The sequence below is a fragment of the Psittacula echo genome (assembly GCF_963264785.1).
Source record: "Psittacula echo genome assembly, chromosome: 1".
NCBI classification, from domain to species: Eukaryota; Metazoa; Chordata; class Aves; order Psittaciformes; family Psittacidae; genus Psittacula; species Psittacula echo.
Genome location: NC_137735.1, coordinates 128,581,949 through 128,588,572, shown reverse-complemented (window position 1 = coordinate 128,588,572; position 6,624 = coordinate 128,581,949).

Here is a 6,624-nt window from a genome sequence, read left to right as displayed (position 1 = left end):
CCCCGCTGCTGCCCAGCGCCGCGCGGGGGGGGGGGGAGGGCGGGGCTGGATGTGGGCGTGGCCAGACCGGGTTCGGGGCGGGGCCAGGCGAGGGGGCGGGACCGCGCCAGTCCAGGGGAGGGGCTAGGGCTGGGAGAGTTGGGGAGAGCGCAGCCTGGGAACCGTGGATTCATGGAGCGATGGAATCATGGAATCAACTGGGTTGGAAAAGCCCTTTAAGCTCATCCAGTTCAACCATTCCCACCACTAACCCATGGCACTGAGGCCTCGGCTCCACGGTGTGTGAACACTTGCAGGGACGGTGACTCCAGCACTGCCCTGGGCAGCCTGTTCCAATGCCTGAGCACCCTTTGGGGAAGGAATTGTTCCTCAGCTCCATTTAAACCTGCCCTGGTGCAGCTTGAGGCCGTTTCCTCTTGTCCCATCCCTTGTTCCTTGGGAGCAGAGCCCAGCCCCCTCCTGGCTCCATCCTCCTGTCAGGCAGTTGTAGAGAGCGATAAGGTCCCCCCCTGAGCCTTCTCTTCTCCAGACTGAACCCCCCAGGTCCCTCAGCCGTTCCCCATCACATTTGTGCTCCAGGCCCTGCACCAGCTCCATTGCCCTTCTCTGGCCCTGCTCCAGCACCTCAGTGTCTCTCTTGCAGTGAGGGGCCCAGAGCTGAACACAGGATTGGAGGTGCGGCCTCACCAGTGCCCAGTGCAGGGGCACAATCACTGCCCTGGCCCTGCTGCCGCACTGGTGCTGATACAGGCCAGGATGCTGTTGGCTTCCTGGCTGCCTGGGCACAAGCTGCTCATCTTCAGCTCCATCAATCAGCACGCCCAGCTCCTTTCCCATGAGCAGTTTCCAGCCTCAATTCCCCAAGCCTGGGGCGTTGTAGGGGGTTGGTGTGGCCCAATACCTGGCACTTTGCCTTCTTGAACCTCTACCCATCGATCCAGCTTGGGATCTAGTCTAGATCCAGTCTAGGTCCCAGGAGGAATGGGGAGAGCTGAGCTGAGAGAAGAAATAGGGGAATCCATCCACTGTGGTGGAGAAAAGAGGGATAAATGGGGGAAAAGGGGGGAAAAGGATGACCCAAACAGCAGCAGGAGACAGCACTGAGGGGAAAACTACCTCTTGGTCATGCTGCTTGCTGGGTGAAGCAGATTTCACTGTTGCTGTTCCTGGATTTGTCTTCCTATGTGAATAAATAGCTTCCAAAGCGCCAGTGTCACAGTGGAACCCAACAGGAACAGATCCAATTTGTATCCTAATTCCAAAGTTAATTTCTGCCAGGAGATTTACCACCTCTCGTCCTCTTTGCCAGTCTTATTTAGGCCTTGACCCTGCAAATGTTAATCAATGTGGTTAAAGTTTAACACATCCATGTCTGCCCCAGGACCTGCGGACAGACCTGCTGTGGAAGAGCCATGGTGTGCCTGTGGATGGGATGGAAACCTGGGAAACCATGGGGAAAACATGTCCTAGTAAGGCATGAGGACAAATAAACAGGTTTAAAGTGCTCTGTTTGCACCACAGGGTTGGGGGCTTTGCCATAGAAATGCCACCAACTAAATGGGCAAAATTACTGGTTTATGCCTGGGGCACTGCGATGGCAAATTCCCAAGTTTTCCAGCCATCCCCAGAGCACGCCCAGCTCCCATGTCACACAGGATGGCCAAGGCTGTGGACACTGCCACCTCCAGCTGATTGCGATGAGTGGGATTGAGCACCCTCAGCAAGTTCACCACAAGCTGTGCGGTGCAGTCGACACGTTGGAGGGAAGGGATGAGATCCAGAGGGAGCTAGACAGGCTGGAGAGGTGGGACCATGTGAACTTCATAGAGCTCAACAAGGCCCAGGGCAAGGTCCTGCACATGGGTCAGGGCAATCCCCAGCACAAACACAGGCTGGGGGAGATGGAATGGAGCAGCCTGAGGAGAAAGACTTGGGTGTCCTGCCAGAGGGGAGATTGAGATGAGCTCTTAGGCAGAAGCTCTTCCCTGTGAGGGTGCTGAGGCACTGGCACAGGGTGCCCAGAGAAGCTGTGGCTGCCCCATCCCTGGCAGTGTTCAAGGCCAGGTTGGACACAGGGGCTTGGAGCAACCTGCTCTAGTGGAAGGTGTTCCTCCCTGTGGCAGGGGTTGGGACTGGAGGAGCTTTAAGGTCCCTTCTGACCCAAACCATTTCATGATTCTACAATTTCTAGGATATCAATCTTGGAACAACTTCCTCCTGTTCTCCTCCAGCCCTGTGAAACACACTAAAGTGCAGCTGAACTCTGGGCTTGGCAGCAGACACAGGCTGGGGCTGCCAGCTCAGCTCTCCCAGCCAGGACACAGGCAGGTACAAGAACAGGGAGAGATCCTTAAGTAGAGAAATATCCCGCAGGTCCAAGACCCTGTTGTTTTACAAGGGCAGCTACATTCTACTGCGAGCAAACCATCCTCTATAGCTGCTCATGCTGACATGCAGATGCTGAGTACAGGTATGACCTCTTTCTTGTTCAAACAGATACAAAACTCAGCATTTGCCTCATTGTGTACGTAGGAAAATACAGCAATTTTAGGTTTAACATCCTTTGTCGATGCTCAAATCCACACGGGATGTAAGTAATGAGAAATCTCATCATGCTATTGTCCTGTCTTGAACTGGAAGACGCTGATCATTCAGTGTCCTTCCTCCAAGTGTTTTAGCATTTCCAGAACAATTGTTTATTGAAATCCATGCTGTCTACATTCAGTTTCCTTAAAAGCATGCATCTGGAATGATCTTCTGATTATTTAGTTTCTAATACAGAAAAAAAAGCGGCATTCCTTTTCTAATTCAGATCATGACTGCCCCTTCCACAGTTTTGCAGTGAAGTTCCTAAGGAGTTTTGCCATTTTGTACTAAACAGGTTACAAAAACATGAATTTACTTTGAAATCCTCATACTAAGTTAAAATCAGCTTTCTGTTCCCGTGGTGGTTTCTGTCACTTAGTTTCCCACACATCACATCATCACACACGATGGACAGAAAGAAGGAGCAAGGTATAAACGTGCCAGTGCTGCTTAAATTAACAGGAACTCAAGAGCCTGGAAAGAGCCATTGTCCTGGCTGGTGGCCACAGCTCTCCCTGCCTTGGAGAGAGAAGCAGCAGCCAAATCTGGTGCCATGGTGCTGTGTCAAAGATGTCTTGTGGAACCCTCTGCTCTGCTCATGTGAGACCCCACTTGCAGCACTGTGAGCAGTTCTGGTGTCCTCAACATAAAAAGGACATGGAGCTGTTGGAGCAAGTCCAGAGGAGGCCACGAGGATGATCAGGGGACTGGAGCACCTCCCTTACGGAGACAGGCTGAGAACATCGGGGCTGTTCAGCCTGGAGAAGAGAAGGCTGCGTGGAGACCTCATAGCAGCCTTCCAGTATCTGAAGGGGGCTACGAGGATGCTGGAGAGGGACTCTTCATCAGGGACTGCAGCGACAGGACAAGGGGAATGGCTTTAACCTGCCAGAGGGGAGATTGAGATGAGCTCTTAGGCAGAAGCTCTTCCCTGTGAGGGTGCTGAGGCGCTGGCACAGGGTGCCCAGAGAAGCTGTGGCTGCCCCAGCCCTGGCAGTGTTCAAGGCCAGGTTGGACACAGGGGCTTGGAGCAACCTGCTCTAGTGGAAGGTGTCTGAGCCCATGGCAGGCGTTGGAGCTGGAGGAGCTTTAAGCTCCCTCCCAACCCAAACCATTTTATGATTCTATGATTCTATGCTCTATAAGATATACATTGTATGCTCTATAAGAGCAGCTCAGCCATGAGCTCTCCAGGATCACAAAGCTGTCATTGTGCCAGTTTATCCGTCATTTAGCACATTGTCCATGCTAACAACAATGCATATGGACAACTTAGAACTAATCCACATTGTTTAAGCAAGCAACATGCAAAGCTCACTCTTGCAGGTGACCAAACAGGCACTTGAAGGGCATGGGAAGAGTTCACCCTCTTGCTCCACAGCCTGTTGCTGACTGTATTACCTGTACCACTGCTGAACTGTACTCAAAACCACAGCCTCCACCCAACACCACATCCAGTCCAGAGCAGTCAGCACTGCTTTCCTAGGGCTTCCCCAGGCATCAGCACATGTAACTGCATCTTCATCCTGCAAGTAAACCTTCACTTTGGGATTACATGGCTGGTGAGCACTGTCTTGCTTGTTTTCTGCATGTGGAAGATGTATTTCACAACCCAAACTGTTGTTAACACACAGCTCTGAGCTTGAAAAGCTGCCACTCTTTAACTTAAAGAACTGATTTACACATCAAGCAGTCAGGACACATTAAATCACATTTTGTTGTGTCACTTGCCGGACTACCAGCTACGAGAGGGTTTGTTCGTTCCTCTGAGGCACTGAACCCTGTTCTAAGGCAGTTTTGTGTCTGAACTTGAAGTTCAGTGAACAAGCACAAAGAGCAGAGCTTTTGTCAGAAATCCAAAGATCACTGCAGCAAAGACTTGGGCTACTTGTGTCTTCAGACCTCAGCCAAGGAGCATTCCGGGCTCCAGGCCCTGCGCGCAGCTTTCCAGTTCTGGAAGCAGAGAGGTGAGCCTGAGCCTTACCAAGACTCACACCTAGAGCAGGATTAGGCAGACATTTTGCTCAGAGGCTGCACGACCAGAAATAGGACGTTGATCAGGAACCCTGGGCTCTATTCTTGGCTTTGAAATGAAGTGCCTAGGACAGACCTTAGATCAGGATCACCAAGGGATGGTTTGGACATTAACTCTGAGAAACACTGAAGGGAGGAGGGGAAGAGTCTTCTTCCGTTCTACTGGAGTCACAGGCTCTTTCCTAAATAGAATTTGCATGTTCGGTTTTCCAAACACCAAGAATTGGATTTGGCTGCTTTTTGGGGCAAGTTATAAGGCCTCTTTCAAATGACAAAGCTCTGAAGCACGCAGAATATAAACAGCAATCAGCAGTGAGGCTGGCGAGAGACCACTTCTTGGCTTCCAGCATATTGCACGTTCCTCTAGTCTGCAGGGTATTTATGTTTCTCCTCTTGTCTGGAGAATATTATCCCGACTGGCAATGCAAGAGAAAAGGCAGCCAAACTGAAGCTGAATGCAAAATATCCTGCAAAATCTGGTAGGCTGGTTGCTCTTGAGAGCTCTGATGCAGAAGATAATTATAGATGAAAGTGGAGCAAGCGCTGTGGTTAGGGGTTGCGAAATGTTCTATTTACTCAGGTTGCTTAGGAGCAGTGCAAACCTGACATGCTGGCCCTGTGCAGTGCAGTCCCTCTGCAGCACAGCATCTCCAGCCAGGCCAGAGCTTGCAGAGGAGTGATCCACAGCCTTCTGCAGGACCTTCATTGCCCAAATATGGTCCAGGAGCATATAGGGGCTTAAAAGGCTGGAAATCATGGGCCTATGATGAGCTGTTTGGAGAGAGCGAAGGCGCAGCCCAGCCCTACAGGAGCAGGTTAAGTTCTCTCAGAGAACTAGCCACTTTGCAGTTTCTCTCTGGAGGAGCACAGGACCAGCTCCTTCCCCACCTTCACAAAGGGCCACAGAACCAGGTGCCCATCAGGGCTTCAAGTGTTCCCTGGTGTTGTTTCAAGGCAAAGTGGAAGAAATGAATTATAAAAGCTCTTATGTTTAGCCAACATGAAAGCAAAAATACTCTGGGGCACGTCCTCAGCTTGTCTGCATTGTCAGGAGGTATCAAATTCAAGATCAAATGCTGGGCCTTCCCTCACATATCCTGTGGCTGTTACGACACAGCAGCTACATGCACTCAGAAGTTGTTTGGCAAGAGGAGCACGGTGCAGCGCAGCACTGCTGCGGCTCTGCTCATGACGTGGTGAAGCCACCACACATTGTACTAACCACCACACATTGTACTAACCACCACACATTGTACTAACCACCATCAACCTGCCTTTTTATACCTCCTTTTGCACTTTTTGACGGTCTTGACATGCTGTTTCTTCACACTTAAGCCATCTAATCTCCTTGTCTGGATTGTATCACAGCTTGCTAAATGTAGTCCATCACCAGGGTGCAGGGGTGCTGCACTAAAGCAAATAATTGTAATAGCAACTCTTAAGTAATATTGCTTTTTATTTATTATAGGCTCTCAGCATATTGTATCTGAAGAATTTTTCACAGAATCCCAGACTGGTTTGGGTTGGAAGGGACCTTAAAGCTCCTCCAGCTCCAAACCCGTGCCATGGGCAGGGGCACCTTCCACTAGAGCAGCTTGCTCCAAGCCCCTGTGTCCAACCTGGCCTTGAACACTGCCAGGGATGGGGCAGCCACAGCTTCTCTGGGCACCCTGTGCCAGCGCCTCAGCACCCTCACAGGGAAGAGCTTCTGCCTAAGAGCTCATCGCAATCTCCCCTCTGTCAGGTTAAAGCCATTCCCCTTGTTCTGTCCCTACAGGCCCTTGTCCAAAGCCCCTCTTCAGGTTTCTTGTAGGACCCCTTTATGTACTTAGTTATTACTTATGTAATAAGTCAGATTCTCCTCTAAAATCATGTAAATCTGATTTGGTTTTGACAGAACTCCCCCCAGTTGGAGTCATGATGCAGTTTATGAAGGAAGCACATAGAAACATGCCCATCTTATGCCATAAAATTAGCCAACATAAATTTTTTAGCCCAGGAATG